The sequence below is a fragment of the Lampris incognitus genome, chromosome 5 (genome assembly GCF_029633865.1).
Source record: "Lampris incognitus isolate fLamInc1 chromosome 5, fLamInc1.hap2, whole genome shotgun sequence".
In the NCBI taxonomy this organism is placed as follows: Eukaryota; Metazoa; Chordata; class Actinopteri; order Lampriformes; family Lampridae; genus Lampris; species Lampris incognitus.
This window is the reverse complement of record NC_079215.1, coordinates 48,923,939-48,942,712: the sequence shown is the minus strand read 5'-3', so window position 1 is coordinate 48,942,712 and position 18,774 is coordinate 48,923,939. Positions and strand designations below refer to the sequence as shown.

At 48.1% G+C, this 18,774-nt stretch overlaps 1 long non-coding RNA gene across 1 annotated transcript; it reads left to right on the top strand.

Annotated features, from left to right (window-relative positions):
- Nucleotides 1-13,816: 13,816 nt before the first annotated feature.
- LOC130113471 (uncharacterized) lies at nt 13,817-17,659 on the top strand. Its single transcript, XR_008810294.1, has 3 exons — nt 13,817-13,941; nt 14,740-14,813; nt 16,623-17,659. It is a non-coding gene; the product is annotated as an uncharacterized LOC130113471 (long non-coding RNA).
- The last annotated feature ends 1,115 nt before the right edge of the window (nt 17,660-18,774 follow it).

Below are 18,774 nucleotides of genomic sequence, written 5' to 3'. Positions count from 1 at the left end.
CTTCCCTGCCCACCGTAGTGAGTGAGGGGAATCTGCCCGTAAGGAAACAGACAGACTGGGAGTCTTCATCAGATACGGTTAATAAGTTCAAAACACATATACAGCAGCATATTTGTGTGGTTTAAACAGCCATCTCTGCAGACTATGCTTCACTTTATGCAACAAAAAATAAACTTGAAGCGTAAAAAAAAAATTATACATTTAATAAAATGGAAGCTATGCGCGTGAGGAATGTCAGAAATGCTCCTGAAAACGCTCTCTAAACGCACGCTCGTTAGTCTTTGCTATATTAACTATCCATCCATCCATCCATCCATTATCCATACTGCTTATCCTGCTGTCAGGGTTGCAGGGATGCTGGAGCCTATCCCACCAGTCACTGGGCGGCAGGCGGGGAGACACCCTGGACAGGCCGCCAGGCCATCACAGGCCTATTCCTTGTAATAATAGTAATCTAACTAAAGCTGAAGGAGTCTCTGTCTGTCTGTCTGTCTGTCTGTCTGTCTGTCTGTCTGTCTGTCTGTCGGTCGGCAACCATTCATCTGAAGGACTTCACACTTGGCAGGTGCGCCGTGGGTCTGGACGGTTTCGTGCTCGTTAATTTTGCCTCCCGTCCCTTAAAATATGGAGTCATCCTGTATTTTAGAAGGAAATGTTCTGCTGCGCTAGGCTCCAGCAGCCCCGCGACCCTGAGAGCAGTATAAGTGGTTTGGATAATGAATGAATGAATGAATGAATGTTCCGTATTCTCACAACAGGAGAAAGTAAAATATGCAGGCAGTGCCTCCGTATTTCTTCCTTCCTTCTCCGTCACCTGAACATTGCGGTAGTTTGCCAGAGCAGTTTCCCCGGGTTACCAGGGGCACATGGCCTATGTCCTACAATTGTACATTTATTATTAAATCAAATAATTGAATTTTGCTAAGAAATAAGAGTTCATTATACATTTGCAAAATGGTACATTGTTATGTTCACTGAATTTATTTTGTGCGTTGCTTTTAATTAGGTTTCCTTTATTAATCCCCTTGAGGAAATTCAGTTGCTGCAAATTAGCCCACCCTAGCTGTGAGCCGTGTAGCTAGGAGCAGTGGGCTGCTGCCTTCACGCTGCGCCCACTTCTTTTTCCCATTGCCTTGTCAGGGGCGCAGACAGGAGTATAAACCCTAGCATGCGTGTTTCTTTTGATGGTGGGGGAAACCGGAGCACCCGGAGAAAACCCACCGGCCACTGCAGACACGGGGAAAACATGCAAACTCCACACAGAGGATGACGACCCCCCCCCCCCCCCAAGGTTGGACAACCCCGGGTTCGAACCCAGGACCTTCTTGCTGTGAGGCGACAGTGCTAACCACTGGGCCACTGTGCCACCTAATAAGGCATTTAACTGAGACATTATGTAGCTACATGTCTGTTTTCTAGAGACCTATTTCTCAGTAATTTGTGATATTGGACCACACAAATAAAACTGACTTGACTTGACTGGTCTACTTACTGTAGGCAGGTGTCTAGCCTACTGTATATTTCCCTTTACGTGAACCTTCCAAGCCTGCCACATGCTGAACTAACACCACATTTTGTGTGCATCCATAGAGTCAGGGAAATGACTATTTATGAAAAATAAAAGCAACCTTTTCCATTGAGGTGGGGGTCATGGGGCCTGGGGAGGCAGTGGTGGGAGCAGAGATGGGATTGAGTTTAGTGTCCCTTATTTTTCTGAGCTAAAAGAGGCAACCCTACTGACGGGCTGCCCAAATGTGTCTCGTTGGCCCCCTTCTTTTACTCTGGCTTACATGTAGGGTGACCAGATGACAACAAGCCAAGTGTGGGACAAACAGTGTTTGTGTGGAACAATGTGGGACACGTATAGGCCTATACTTTATTTTGAAATTCACAGGCCTACTGCCTGCATTTACTTTATGATGTTGTCTGTGACAGTTCAGTATCTGGACACCTGATTTGTTGACTAAAAAACACTGTGGATACTCTTAATTCAAGTAGCAGGCCTAAAAGAGAGGGTGGGGGTGGGTGCTTTTAATCTATGTATTAACTAAAACAGCATTGTCTGTTTGCCGTTTTGCTACATGTTTTCATGCGTAGAAGTTTGGTGTCCCCATTGTCCTTCATATATTGTTTTGTTGTCTTACAAAATGCACTTGAGTAAGTCATGTTACTGACATCTTTTCTTTTGTTTCTTTTCTTATTTGGCATTGAGGTAATCCAAATGTAACTGAAAGTAACCGATTACATTACTTTATCTGGTGATACTCAGAGTAAGTTACTGAATACATTTTTCAACAGGTAATTTGTAATTGTAACAGATTACATTTATAAAGTAATCCTGCCAACCCTGATTATTAATACCATAACTGCAGCCAAACCGATAAGGAAGATAACTTTGTTTTTGTTATAATAGTGCTGCAAAGACCACTGCAGGTTGTTCTTTCTTTTGTTCAAACATAATTAGGTTATATTTGCACACAAAAAAACCTTAATTGAAAGGTGAAAAGTCAATAAAATGTTTAACTTCCTGAATATATTTCTAATTAACTCCTGTCAGAGGTGGGGCGCCATTAAGCACTAACGCAGCTATCATGCATAAAACATCAGGATTATTGTTATTATTATGACCGAAAATTAACTTTTGAGCAATAAAACATTTGCTTATTTGGGCTAAAATAAACTCCTCTTTTTTTCCTTTTTGGCTGGACCGGCCGGCGGGCCAACCCTACAAACCTCCCTGAATGACTGACCAACCGACTGACTGAGTGAGTGATCATAGTTTGAGTGACTGACTGAGTGATCAGTTTGACATGACTGGGCCGCCGGATCAGGTGACCAACAACGTCACTGAAGTTACACGATTGGTCAGCTGAGCGGCAGGAAGCATGAGGGAGAGCGCACAGTTAAAGCAGCCCAAATAACAATCACTCTGACAAAACGCTCACGGGTGAAGTCACAGAAGGATTGGGCCGCTTTTGTGGCGGCTACACCTGCGCAAAATCAGACAAAACGAAACCGTGCAACTCTCAAAGCAGCCGCAAAGGGTGAGATGCAGCCCAAACTGTGCTGCCAAGCAAATCGCGTCTCGGTGCTTCGGTGCTTTTTGCACGTATTTAAATTAGGTGATATGCATACATTTGGCGCAAAATTGTTCCCTTTCTATGCAAATGAGCCTCCTAGCAAAACACCAGCGCTAATAGCCACACGCAGTTAGAGTGAACATTATTGGCGTCTTCAGACAGTTGGTGGTAACTGACACCCAGACTTTCCAGTGATCATGACAGCAGTGACTCCAGGCGGGCTCATTGTAATATCCATAGGTCAGGATATAATGGTATGATCCAGTAATGGTCTAGTCCAGCACGACGCTAGGTGATGATGTCACTGACCTATTCGGGAGATGCAGGAAATGCACCGGAAGGAAAGGCTTGTGTATGTATGGCAGACCACAATAAACACGGAACACCAAACGTTATTTTATGTGTGGACATTGCTTCATTCGAGACACTGTAGAGTGACCATTAGGAGACAACCCCTTTAAATATTACACTCATGAGTGGGTATTTCGCAGGAGAATATAACTTTTTGATTTAACTAAGACCGAAATCATTCGCAGATACAGGTTGCCAGTGTTACGACTACGGATGAATACACTCGCTAGCCCTGACGGGTCGGACCCTTTAGCCGACTGGTTAACGTTGTCGCCGATGGTGCGGGAAATCCGGGTTCGCGTCCCGTTTGCGGCTGCCCCCTGAATTCGCTACATTGATGTCAGAAGTGGGATGGTGAGACCGTGAGGCCACCGGAAGCGCGTGCGCCCAGAGACGTGAGGGGACTGTAATATTTGCTAGTAATATTTGATTTGCTAATGTCCCTTACGGCTTTCCGTAGCGCCACAACAAAGTCACGTGATGTACGTAACAACGTCAGTGGGAATCCGGTCGGTGAATAAACACCCAAAACGAGAGAAGTCGTCCTTGCTTTATTAATGTTATAAGTTAACATAGCCAGAGGGCACAGATCATTACATGGTGTCAGAGTAGCGGAGTTTAAATACCCAATATGGATTCGTACGGCGTTCCAGCTCCACGGATGGACTGGGAATCGGCGAACTTACCTGAAGCATGGAGACGATTTCGACAAACAACGGAGCTAATGTTCAAGGGCCCCCTGCGCGGGAAGAACGAAGAGGAGAAATGCAGCTACCTCCTGCTCTGGATAGGGGAAAAAGGGCGCGATGTGCACAACACTTGGACACTCAGCGGAGAACAAGCCAAGAAGCTAGAAACGTACTACGATAAGTACACTGAGTACATCACCCCCAAAGCAAACCCGATTTATGCCAGATATAAATTTCATGAAAAGATGCAGGGAGAGAGTGAATCCTTCGAACAATTTGTAACTGAGCTAAAGCTCCTAGTCAAAGACTGTGCCTACCCAAATGCCGACGAGATGGTCAGGGACCGCATCGTGTTTGCCACCAACTCACCCAGAGTGAGAGAAAAGCTACTTAGCCAGGGAGCTGAGCTAACGCTAGAAAAAGCCATAGATGTAGCCCGCTCACACGAGCTAGCAAAGCAACAGCTAAAGTTTATGGGCCAGGGCAGCACACATGAAACGGTGCACGCAATAGGCAGAAAGACTTACAAACCGAACGCACCCAAAGCAGCTAACGCTAACTTCAGACAAAGGGAAGGTAACGTTAGCACCGCCGCTAGGGCGTGTAGCTATTGTGGAGGGCTACACGGCGCTAAAGCCACTTGCCCAGCTAAGGGTAAACAATGCATTAAATGCAAGAAGCTCAATCATTTTGCTAAACTATGCAAGTCTAGCTCCCAGGGACAGACAAAGTACTACCGCGGCACAGTACATGCCGTCGGAGAGAACCCAGAAGAGTACACCACTGACAGAGAGCAGGACGAACTGTACTTCGACAACATTACAGTGGAGAGCACCGCTGTGGGAGAACAGACAGAGCTGTACATAGACTGCATCTCAATAGAGAACAACGGAAAAAGCAACGAGCAGGCTTACGTAGAGGTTGGAATTGGCACACCTCCACAGAAGCTAAAGTTTAAACTAGACACTGGGGCACAGGCCAATACTATTCCCACCAACCTGTTCCAGGCGCTGTTCAAAAATGTGACACTGAAACCAGCAATACACAGACTCACTGAATATTGAGGAGGCGCGCTGAGCGTGAAAGGCACATGCAAACTCAAATGTAAGTACAGAGACAATGCAATGATGCTGGACTTTTACGTCATTGACCCAAACGCCCCACCAGTCATGGCAATGAAAACATGCCGTGACCTAAACTTGGTAAAAATAGTGATGGCTGTGAGCGAGGAAAACAATGTCACATCACAGAGCATAATGGATGAGTATGCAGATGTTTTCCAGGGAATAGGAGAGTTCCCAGGCGAGTGCACCTTCCGCGTCCCACCAGATGCAACGCCAGTCGTCTGCCCGCCACGCAGAATCCCCATCGCCCTACGCAGCAAACTGAGGGACGAGCTTGACAGCATGGAGAAAGGCGGCATAATCTGTAAGGTAACAGAACCCACAGAATGGGTGAACGCACTCGTCATTGTTGAGAAGCCAAAGACAGGCAAACGTAGGGTGTGTTTAGACCCCAGAGCTCTTAACAAAGTGATACAACGACCTCACTACCCTCTCCCCACGCTGGAGGACGCCACCACAAAGCTCGCTGGAGCTGAGTACTTTAGCGTGTTAGACGCGCGGTCAGGCTATTGGGCCATCAAACTGAGCACTGAATCCTCAATGTTGACGACATTTAACACAGTGTTTGGCAGGTATCGTTTCCTCAGACTGCCATTCGGAATCGTGTCCGCTCAAGACGAGTTCCAGAGACGCGTGGATGAAACATATGAAGGATTAGACGGTGTGACGGCCATAGTGGACGACATACTAGTGTTCGGCAAGACTAAAGAGGAACATGACCAGCGTCTCAGAGCGATGCTGAAGCGCACAAGGGAGCGAGGGGTGAGGCTCAACCCCGACAAGTGTCACATATGCGTGTCCGAGGTACGCTACTTCGGCCACACGCTCTCACACGAAGGCATCAAACCAGACCCACACAAGGTGAAGGCGGTCAAGGACATGCAACCCCCACAGAACAAAGCAGAGCTGGAGACAGTCCTCGGCATGATCAACTACCTCGCCAGATTCGCTCCACACCTCTCACAGATAAACTCACCCCTCAGACAGCTTCTGAAACAGGACAGTGAGTTTGTGTGGGATGCAGTCCACGACAAGGCGTTCCAAGAGATGAAGAATCTCATTACACAGCACCCAGGTCCAGTACTCTCATATTTCGACCCGCAGAAAGAGCTGCGACTCCAAGTGGATGCATCCAAAAGTGGCCTTGGGGCTGTCATGCTCCAAGATGGCAAACCAATTGCCTATGCGTCCAAGTCACTCAACAGCACTGAAGAAAACTACGCACAGATAGAGAAGGAGCTCTACGCTGTGGTCTTCGGCTGCAAGAGGTTCCACGAGTACATGTATGGACGAAAAGTGATTGTGGAGTCAGACCACAAGCCTCTGGAGGCAATACTAAAAAAGCCACTGGCAGCAGCACCACCCCGGCTGCAACGGATGATCCTGGCGCTCCAAAAATACGACATCCAAATCATCCACCGCCCCGGTAAGGACATACCGGTGGCCGACACACTGTCACGCAAGTCAATAGAACACCACGACAGTGACCTACACGAAAGGATGGAGGCCCAAGTGCACACAGTCCTCAGCAACATCCCTGTGAGCGACACAAGACTCACAGAAATCAAGCAGGAAACAGCGCAAGATCCACAGCTCACCGCACTCAGACGAGCCACACTCACTGGCTGGCCAGACACAAAGAAAAAGTGCCCGCCCAGCATCCAAGAATACTGGAACCACAGAGCAGAAATCTCAGAAACGGACGGTATCCTGTTCAAAGGTGAGAGAATCATTGTCCCCCAAAAGCTTCGCAAGGACATGATACAGCGCATCCATGCCAGCCACCTTGGCGTGGAAAAAAGCAAATGCCGAGCAAGAGACTTACTGTTCTGGCCTGGCATGGGGAAACAGATCGAGGATGCGGTAGCAGACTGCAGCATATGCCAAGAACGGCGCAGCGCAAATGCAAAGGAACCAATGATGTCACACGCCATACCCGAGCGGCCGTGTCAAGTGATAGGCACAGACCTATTCACATGGAACTCACAGGACTTCATAGTCACTGTGGACTACTACTCCAGATTCTTCGAGCTAGAGAGACTTTACAGCTGCACCTCATCTGCCGTCATCATGAAGCTGAAAGCAGCAATGGCTCGACACGGAATCCCCGAGACTATCATCAGCGACAACAGTCCGTGCTACAGCTCTGGTGAGTTCCGCAACTTCTCACAGACATGGGGTTTCTCACACACCACCACAAGCCCCCACTACCCACAGAGCAACGGCCTCTCCGAGAAAACTGTCCAGACGGCCAAACGCATCCTGGACAAAGCCAAAGCTGAGAACAAAGACCCCTACATGAGCTTACTGGAGTATCGCAACACACCGGTGGACAACCTGAAATCACCGGCACAGCTACTGATGAGTCGGAGGCTGCGGTCCATTCTCCCATCAACAGCAAAACACCTGCAGCCACAGATCGCCAGTCAGGAGGATGTTCACAAAAGGAGAGAGGTATGTCAACAGCGCCAGCAGGCATACTACAACCGAACAGCCAAACCTCTGCCCCACCTGCCCGCAGGCACACCAATCCGCTTCCGGCAGGAGGATGGATCCTGGAGACCTGCAACTGTGGAAAGACCAGCAAACACAGACAGGAGCTACCACATCCAAACCAAAGAAGGTCAGATCTACCAACGCAACCGTCAACACCTGCGACAAAGCAGAGTGAACACTCACACTACACACACACACACTTCACAGCAGACTGTTACCAGCGTTAACAACAACACACAAGCCCATCAGCAAGAGCATGCTGAACCTCCAGACACGAACAATCAGCGACAACCAGACACACAGCCTGGTTACACCACGAGGTCAGGTCGCACGATCAAACCAAGACAAATCCTTGACTTATGAATGTTAAAAAAAGAGAGAATTTTACACCAACCTGTACTATACCTGCTATGTTTTGAAAAGAAATATTTACAGCGTTCACTTACCTTGTGTACCTACCTGCTGTTTGCAGTTACCAGTAATGAAATGAAAAAAAAAGATGAAATGTTATTACGGTATCACATTTAGACAGTGAAGGAAATGTTTTACACTACTTTGTTGCAGTCCAGTTATATAAGAAATCCACTTTCATATTCTTTCTTATTAAGATTGTATTTGCTTATAAACGTGCTCAACGTGGTCTGTATCTCTGCAGAGAAAGCAGCACTTTTCAGAAAAAGGGAGATGTAATATTTGCTAGTAAGATTTGATTTGCTAATGTCCCTTACGGCTTTCCGTAGCGCCACAACAAAGTCACTTGATGTACGTAACAACGTCAGTGGGAATCCGGTCGGTGAATAAACACCCAAAACGAGAGAAGTCGTCCTTGCTTTATTAATGTTATAAGTTAACATAGCCAGAGGGCCCAGATCATTACAGGGGCTGGTATAACGAAGTGCGAGGACGCGCTTCCCGAAGGAGGGTGGTAGTGTAACGACTACAGACGAATAGACTCGCTAGCCCTTAGCTAACAGGTCGAGCCCCTTAGTCGACTGGTTAACGTTGTCGCCCGTGGTGCAGGAAATCCGGGTTCGCGTCCCGGTTGAGACGGTTCCCGGGCCACGGGCGACAACGATATCCAGTCGACTAAAGGGCCCGACTCGCTATTCGTCCGTAGTCGTTACACTACCCTCCTCCTTCGGGAACAGCATGCTCCCTCACGCCTTTGGGCGCACGCGCTTCAGATGGCCTCACGGTGTCACCATCCCACTTCTGACACCTATGAAACGAATTCGGGGCGTAGCTGGGGAACCGCCGCTGCCGGGACGCGAACCCAGGTCTCCCGTACCACGGGCGACTACGTTAACGAGTCAACTAAAGGGTCATACCCGTTAGCCAAGGGCTAGCGAGTCTATTCATCCGTAGTCACACCAGTTCAAGCAATTTTTGCTATACTTGATGACGTGTTGCCCCATGAATGAATCATGCGTGCGCACAGATTGAACAATTTAACAACTTTTGTGGTGTAACCGGTTATTTTCTTGCCCGGTGCGGGATTCGATACGGGGTGTACTGCACCACAAGGCGACATCATTAACCGCTCGGCTAAAGGGCCAGACCCGTTAGTTAGGGACTAACGTGTCTTATTAGTAGTTTACAGTCGTCACCCTCCCCGGAAGCGCGCCCTCGCGTTTTGTTCTTCCCGCGGTCCGAAGAGACTTCTGAGGATCTGCACACTTCCGGATCCCACCGCTGCCACCAATGTAACCGGTTATTTTCTTGACCGGTGCGGGACTCGATACGGGATGTACTGCGCCACAAGGCGACATCACTAACCACTCGGCTAACGTGTCTTATTAGTAGTTTACAGTGGTATTCATCAATACTTGCGTACATCCCACTGCCCTAGACCATACAAGTCAATACGCACAAAAGCCAACTTGCGTTTTGTGCTGTAATATATTAATAGTGATGATGAAAAAAAGTGGTGTAATGTAGTTGATCCGTGATCTGTACGGATCACCCCCCCCCCCACACCCGGTTCGGCACGCATGTGAACCTCGGATTAATTGCAAAATTAATAATTTTCATAATTTCAAGGAAGAATGTATCATGCCTCATATTGCACTTTAATCTAACAATTGAGTATTGAATATTTTATATATTTTAAGATTTTGTTTAAACAATTAGACATTTTGAATGTTGTTTTCATTTAAGAGCATGGGCAAACGTTCCTTGCTTTAAGTGTTTTGCGGAATAAATGGAAAGCAAAGTTAAGCGTGTGTCCCCTTTGTTCTTCCTTTTGTCTGTCCGTTGCCTGTCAAATCACAGTGCCTTGCTGGTTTGCACGCGGCACTTAAGTCTGCTGCCTATATATAGGTTTATTATTGGGGCGCTTCTTTATGCTAATTACAAAGTGCCTGGCACGCGCATCCGATTTCAGATCAAACGCAATTCATCAACCTACTCAGGTGGGTAAGAACACACGTGGCCGGTGCGCACCTTCCATGAATCCCGCGTAGAATTTCCTTATTTTCCCCTTATTACTTTTTTTGCAAGAACAAATATAAGAGAAAAACATTAATGCATGAAGCCCATCGAGCCTGCCCGCCGTGTTCTTGGCGCGAAGCCACCATTTATATTTTGCCACAGGGATAATTACAATCAGACACAAAACCAGGGCAGATTGCGCTCAGCTGCGGAAGTTGACGGGCGTGTTTGCGCTGTAATATCATGAGCGCAACATCTTTTGGTACTCGGACCTTGAGACGGGGCAGATGGCGGTTGCAAGTGATGCGCAATCCATGGCGCGATCAGCGGCCGAAATGCATTCTGGGTGAATTCTCCTGTCAGTGCAGAGCGAGTCTTAGAAACAACGAGACATCCGCAGATAGAAACAGATGAAAGAGGAGGGGGTGCTAACAGATAATTAGAATAGTTACAGTTAAATTAGGTTCTCTTTCAAATAAACATCCAAGATATGAGTGAAAGTGTTTTTCTTGGAACTGCATTTATAACCTTTTTATAACGTAGCTTAACCTTGTCATGTGATCTGCTACTTCAGTACACTTTAACAACAGCTATTACTCAGACCACTACAGAAAACTGCAGATGAACATTTAATATAGACACTACCACCGACTGTTCCTCTAATAAATTGGCAACAATTTCCAACATTGACCATACACGCTCCAGCCATTCTAGACTTTGACCTAGTCTTGTTTTCCATGGCAGGTGTGGGTTCATCTGCTCAGCATTTCACATACTTTACAAAACAAGACGACTTGGAAGAGAAACGGAGGCAGCATTCTGATTGCATAGTGCCCTCTGTTTTGAGACTATTCTACAGTAGAGGTCCCAGTAAATATGTTGATTCATTCCCTCTGTAAATACTCCAATTACTCTGTTGCCCCCCCTGCGCTGAAATAACGGATTATAAAGGTGGTGGGCATGTTTATTGTTGAACTATGCTAATCACGTTGTTGTTCCCCATTTCCCCTCTGCAGCCCTCTGCTCTCACTGGCAAGAAGGGGAAGACTGACCTGAGCTATTCCAGGTTAGCAGAGACAAAACAATCTCATCTCCTAGTGATGATGGAGCCCGGGCCCTGCCAGAGGCAGGCTTCTGCAGACTCACTGGATGACTGGGTCAGTGAACCGTGGACAGAGGGTGAGTCGGACACTGCCAGAGACCATAAGCTCTCTCTCGCAAGTAAAGAGGCCCCCAGGGCAGAACCTGAAGAAGACATTGATATCCTTCTAGAAGAAACTGTGCAGGAGAACCTTGAACTCTCGACAATTAGAAAAACCGCTGATGCTCCCAAAATGGAATATGAGGAACCCGTCAGTATGAGTCAGGATCGCCCCTGGCAAACACAGGAGATGGGATCAGAATTAGAACGGGCTCCAAAAAGGCAGCCAGACAGATTACCCCCTCGTAAAGAATCTGAAGGGTCTCTAAATCTAGTTGAGGATATCTTCCAACCCACTCCCCCTGTTGATGCCTCGCAGACAGAGGAAGCGGCTGAGACAGAGGGCTTTTCCAGCCAGGAGAGCGAGGTTGCAGAGTGTATCAGTGACTTGGAAGTCATATCAGACCCAGTGGAAGACATTATATCTTTCGATACCCAGATTAGTCAGGAATGGCCACTGTCACCCCACCTCTCTGAGCCGGATAGCAGAGCTTTTGAGTCGACAGACGATGAGACAACAGGTGATCGTGTGCAAATAGCTGGGAAGACAACACAGGAAGCACAGATAGCATCATTACCACACAGTTTGGACAGCGGTGGATGCGGACACAATTCATCAGGGGATGCTGCTGAAATGAATCCACCTGCAATCCATCCATCCTCAGGCAAAGTGAACTCGGATGACATATTTAGCATCCATTCCCCTCCATTTGCTGATGAAGGGGAGGAGGAGGAGGTGAAAGAGGAGGTGAATGTGGATTTTAAGCACGAGAACATATTTTCCACTTGGCAGCATACTGGAAAACTGGACTGCAGCAGTTTAGATGGCACCGATCAGCAGCCTCTGCAGCTTTCTGCCTCTGGAGTCTCCTCAGCATGCAGTGACAGAGACCCAGAGTCAACCCAGCCTGCCGTTACTTCATACCAACAGCAGGGGGTGCAACAGCTCAGGGGCCAGTTTGAATATACCCTCGGGGGAGAGAATCAGGAAAAGGCACAACAGGTGCTCAGCCAGGTGCCTCCACCTTTGTCAACCATTTCCATGGAGACAGCCAATCAGAGCGCAGCAGGTCCTCAAGGCAGTGGTTGTGTTCCACTTGTGAGAGAAAGGAACAGTGGGGCGGGGAAAAAGAGCGAGGGAGAAAGCAGGCAGCCAGATGAAGAGAAAGGACACAGGGAGAGAAGACTTGATACAGGCAAGGCAGTGAAAGAAAAACATACAGGAGGAGTGATAGAATATTTCAAAAACCAGCAGAGGACAATGGAAAAATCTAGCTCTGTATCTGCTTCTAGACACGACAGATTTTCCAGGATGGACAGCAACTCATTTGATGACAGCCAGAGTGACAGCGGGCTATCCGCAGACTTTTCTCCATGCAGCACTTTGGAGGGGAGTGCAGACACCGATACTCCTCCGGCCAAGGAGACCCCCATTGAAAGGGAAATCCGACGAGCCGTTGAACGCGAGTACAGCCTGCGAAGGTCCAGGGGGCTCCAGACTCCACCCACCACCCCGGAGTACATCAAGATCTCTTTAAGGAAATCTATACTCCCCCAGGGGCTGCCTGAGAGAGGCCAAGGGAAAGAAAGACAGTTTGCTGGGAAAAAGATGCAGTGGGAGATCGATGCCGAGGCCCAGAGAGAACAGGCTCTGGTCAAACTTGGAAAGGTCCCTGGCTGCTATGACAAAGGCACAGTCCGTCAGCTCAAGGAGAGGAAACAGCTTTTTGAGGCATTCCAGGAGCCCAAGGGCAAGTCTTCAACACTCCCCAGTGGGGGTAAAGTCTCACCCTGGGCCTCGGCTAATGATCTCCCCACCCTGGAAAAACAGGAGGATGGATCGTCGTTACCATCCAGCGTAGGAGGCTCATTTGTGGGGAGCAGACGGAGCACAGACCTGCAGTGTCATACACAGAGTCCCGTGCCTGAGTCGGACAGGGATGTAGGTTTTATATCTAACACTCCCAGAGGACCAAGCCTGTCTGAAGGGACGGGATGCCAGATAACCATCCTTGAGAATCATCTCGGTCATCCAGCCCAAATCCTGGACACCTCCAGACATCAGCAACCCATCCACAGCTCACACTCTTTAAAACAGATGGAGGCCTTCACTGTGGTCGACGCCGGAAATGTTCCCACCTCCCCCGCCAGCAGAAGAGAACACCACAGAAGTGTGAGGAGAGTGGAAGAGGAGGTGGTGATGGTGGAAGTAGAAGAAGTACAGAGAGAGGAGGAGGAGGAGGAGGAGGAGGAGGGGTTTCCCAAAGAGAACCCTTTCTTCAAGCTGCGCTCCTCCACAGCTGTGGTCAAAGTGGAGCAGGATATCCGGGAGGCTCAAGAGAGGGAGAGGGAGCTTCGCAAGCAAAGGAACAGCATGTATGGGGCAAAAGGGGTCGTAGAAGGGGGATGGGGAGAAGGAGAAGGAGGAGGTGGGGGAGAAGGTGGCGGCGAGGAGGGGAGGCGGGTCAGCACAGAGAGACCGAGCTCTCCGATACCTTCCCCACTAAACAGATTGAAAACTCCTGACCTACCGGCCTCGCTGTCCATGGAGGGAGCCGGACACCCCACAGGTTAGTGCATCATTGGTGGTGGTTACATATATACACTCACATTTACTCATATACCAGACGCATACATATAGTATGTGTGTGTGTCTGTGAGTCATGTGTATCTTCATGTGTACCGTATTCGTATACCTGTGTGTGTGTAAGATGATGTAAAAACCCTGAAATAGGCTCAATAGGCCCAAAACAGTGGTACTACTGAAATCAGCTGTTGTAAAAAGTGTTAGCCGTCAGCAGCAATGACTTCTCTCCCTAGACTTTAGCTTGCTAGCTAACACAGAAATACAATGCAGTAACTCAGAAATAAATATGGCCTCCGGCTTGTCGAATCAACTGCCAAAAGTAGCAATGAGGGGGAAAAAAGCCCTTAGTCACAGTGTGTGTGTCTGTTGGGGTGGGGGTGCATGAGTGTTGTGCCAGTGCCAGTCAGAGAGACTTGGACAACTGAACTATTACCAGGGTGTGCCAGGACCTGTCAACCTGTCATGCTCCCTGCTGGGAAATGAACGTGGAACAATGGGCTGTAGATAATGGGTTGCGTAACCTATTTCTTCTTCTTTCTTTCCTTTTTCGTCGATGACATCTAGTTTTGTTTTGCTCCAACGATTTGCAATTTTGCTTTCTGTCCGATCAGTTTATCTGACTAGTCTAATCTTCTGCTGGTTTGTTTCCATCGTTGTTTACTTTTTTGGTTTAGTCATCGTGCTTTATTTCTCCATAGCCAAGACAACAGAGAGAAGGATGTAGATCACAGGGGAATTAACCCAATGCACACATCTTTTTTTTTTTTGTTTTGTCTTCCAGCTCCCCAGTCTCTTGGCAAGTTGGGCTGCTGGCCCCCAGCCCAGGCAGAGGAAGAGCACGCGAACCGATCAGAGGTAAACCAGTATTGCCGGTCTATTTGTGGTCATGACATTTATCCAGGACCGCACACTGTTCATAACACTTTCCATTCGTTTTAAGATTATTTTGTCATAACATAGAGAAGGGTTATGGATTTCTGGTTAGTAATTTTCACATCTTATCAACCCCCCCCCTTTTTTTGTACCCCATTGTAATTGGTAGACTTGGATTGGGACATGAAAATCTAGACAAATCACATCCCCTCTCAGAGTCTCTGGAGAACACTACCGAGACAAGGCATGGGCCACGATCACACAGGGTCTTTAACTGAGGGACCTGAGCTGGGGGTCGTGTGACGATACAAGCTGCACGTTGCGTCCCGGTAGCGTAGCAGTCTATTCCGTTGCCTACCAACATGAGGATCGCCAGTTCGAATCCCCGTGTTACCTCCGGCTTGGTCAGGCGTTCCTACAGACACAGTTGTCCGTGTCTGCGGGTGGGAAGCCAGATGTGGGTGTGTGTCCTGGTGGCAGCACTAACTCCTCCTCTGGTCGGTTGGGGCGCCTGTTTGGCAGCGCTACATCCCCCTGGTGAAACTCTTCACTGTCAGGTGAAGAGAAGCGGCTGGCGACTCCGCATGTATCGGAGGAGGCATGTGGTAGTCTGCAGCCCTCCCCGGATCGGCAGAGGAGGTGGAGCAGCGACCGGGACGGCTCGGAAGAGTGGGCTGATTGGCCAAATACAATTGGGAAGAAAAAAAAGGGGGGGGTTGCATGCTGCCTTTAAGGTTTAAGCTGCCCCCCTCTCCTCCAAAAAATAAAAAACACTCCTTAAATACTTAAAAAACCAGGGATGCTATCTAGAACTGTAATGGATTGCAAAAGGGGGAGGCGCGATGCTATCAGCTATCATGCAGGCGAAACATTTCCTTTTTTTATATTGCCCAAGAACATCTGATTAAGTACTGTATTTACAGTATGGAGATTATATTTGCCGATATGAACTGTGTGTGTGTGTGTGTGTGTGTGTGTGTGTGTGTGTGTGTGTGTGTGTGTGTGTGTGTGTGTGTGTGTGTGTGTGTGTGAGATTGTACACAACACAGAAGAGAAAGAGGGGTTCATAGACAGTCCTGGGCTGCCGGACCCTGGAGGCTGTCTGCCTCGGGGGTCTTGTATCTCTTTGAAACGGTTGTGTCTCCGATTAGCATACACAGCTATGTTAAGCTTAAGCGCTGTGGATCAGTTTGGCGTTGGCATGTTGTGCTACGCTGGGCCTTAGCTGCACACTGCAGTGTGGAATTGGCATTAGCGATGTTTCGCTCTGATCCTTCTTAGTCTCTCTCTCTCTCTCCCCCTCTCTCTCGCTCCCATCTTTGCCTAGTTGGTTATCTCCTCTCTCCACAGACGTAGTTGCTGATAACAGATAACACAAAAAAATAGAAGCAAGATGAAGGTCTGCCAGAGAGATAGCCTCAGCTCTTGACTTACTTATACTGAACATGGCTTCAGATCACAGATGCACTCACCACCCTTTGAACGACTGAGCGAAAGACGTTGGTCCAGGAGATGACCGTTGGGAAGACAGACATCTGTTTCTCTCTTTTTTGCACCTCTGTTTGTTGCCCCGTTCCTTAATTTACCTCCTCTATTTCATATTTGATGCCTCCCCCACCGTGTTTCTCCCACTCTCTCCCCCATATCTCTCCTGACATCTGCTCCTCCTTTCATCCTCCTTTCACCTGCACGGGACCACAAAACCAGAGTCAAATTCCATGTTTGCGCAAACCTACATGGCCAATAAAGATGATTCTGATCATCGCTCCTGTCCTGTCTCCTTCTATCCAGGCCGTCTTGTCTCCGCGGACCCCCAGGAGGAGGACCGCTCTGCTGCAGCGCTGGGAGTCAGGACTGGTCAACGGGAATGGGGAGGAGGACTAAGGAACAGAGAGGATAGCTGAAATGAAGGTGGGAGGAAAAGTTAACTTCAGACTGAGAGACTGTGAACGCAATGAGGAGGACAACGTCCAGGCTGGGTAATGTAGCAGGGGAGGACTCTGATGGGAGGACAAAGAGAAGAACACAGAGTAAGGGAGAGAAAAGGCATTGAGGGAATAACACAAAGAATGGCTTGCAAATGAGGGGACAGGCTGGCGGAGAGCTGAAAAGCCCGAAGGCCTCCCCAGAGAAGGAGCAGACGATGGTGCTCTGAGGAGAACACCTCATGGACGTCTGTTGGCTGGAAGTGGCAAAGCACTCCGCCATGCTGGAGGTTTGGAGAGGAGGTGGAAAGTACTGCTGACCTAGCTGGAAAACCCCAGGGTTAATGAATCAGAGAACGTGCATCGTGAGATTATAGTTATACTGCACTTAAAACAAGTAGAAATGTTTGATTTAGGGAACCTTATTGAACCTCCTCGGTTTTAGATTTTTTTTTTAAGAAAGACAAGAGTGTGATTTATTATTTGGTGGCGGAGTTGAATTGAGTTTCATTTTGTGTCTAGTGATGAAAATTTAAAGTATGACTAAAGAGACGTTGTGTCTTTTGATAAGCTGAAGTTGCAGCAGTAATTTTATATGCTGGTACATCTGGCCCATTTTAGCAACTTTCCACTTTCTGTTTCTGTTTTTCCATTGAACTTATCTTCTGTTTTTTTTTTTTTTGCAGAATTATAAAAATGTCTGTCTAAAAGGCATTGTGATTAAAACTGAAAACGGTGTTGATTCTACGTGAGGAAGAACGCACAATTCAAACCCTGCCCTGATTGCAGATATGTTAGCTTGATATCATCCCCTTGTTACAGGACAGGACATACAGACTGACAGTATGACCTAAATGCCTCTTTTGTTGATGATTAATGCATGGATGTAGTGCAATAAAGCGATCTGTCCAAAAGTCCAAACCTAGCCTATCTTTAATTTCAGACAAAGTCCCAACAAAATGTGTCCCACAAATGCTCAAGAGAATAGCTGTTTGTGACAGTCTCATTCATCAAATGGTAAATATGTCATTTTCTTTTTTTTCTTTTCCCACCTTTTTCTCCCCAATTGTATTTGTCCAATTACCCCACCCTTCCGAGCCGTCCCGGTTGCTGCTCTGCCCCCTCTGCCGATCCGGGGAGGGCTGTAGACTACCGCATGCCTCCTCCGATACATGCGGAGTCGCCAGCCGCTTCTTTTCACCTGACAGTTTCGCCAGGGGGACGTGGCGCGTGGGAGGATCACGCTATCCCCCTCCCGCGAACAGGCGCCCTGACCGACCGACCAGAGGAGGCGCTAGTGCAGCGACCAGGACCCATACCCACATCCGGCTTCCCACCCGCAGACACGGCCAATTGTGTCTGTAGGGACGCCCGACCAAGCCGGAGGCAACACGGGGATTTGAACAGGCGATCCCTGAGTTGGTAGGCAACGGAATAGACCGCTACGCCACCCGGACGCCCCGAATGTGTTATTTTCATATAAAACTCTCGATGCACCGTTCAGTATCATCCCTTATATTTAATGTCCTTTACGGTTTAAGTCTCATAAAGATAAAATGTCAGATTCTGGGGGCTGGTGTTTCGTCACGAGTCTTCATATAACATCTAGTATCCCTAACCGAAACTAAAAGTCTACAGCTAGCGCAGCTGCCGAGGTGACGTCATAGCGTTTGTCCCGGCCGGGGCGCGGAGTGAAACTAATTCACGTGGAAGATATAAAACGCCGCGCTGACTTCCCAGCCGTCACGTGACTTGCACCTTGTCTTTTCATGTGGGTTTGTCACACAAACGGAGGCCATATTGGTCTCCATGGAGACCACGTTGCACGATGCTGGTCAATAGGAATGAAGTGTTTGGTGTGAAGAGGTGGTTTGTCACTTGCATGAGAGAGAGAGAGAGAGAGAGAGAGAGAGAGAGAGAGAGAGAGAGAGAGAGAGAGAGAGAGAGAGAGAGAGAGAGAGAGGGAGACTAGAATTGCGTTTGCATTGCTATACATGTATTTGGGCTTTAGGGTGTGT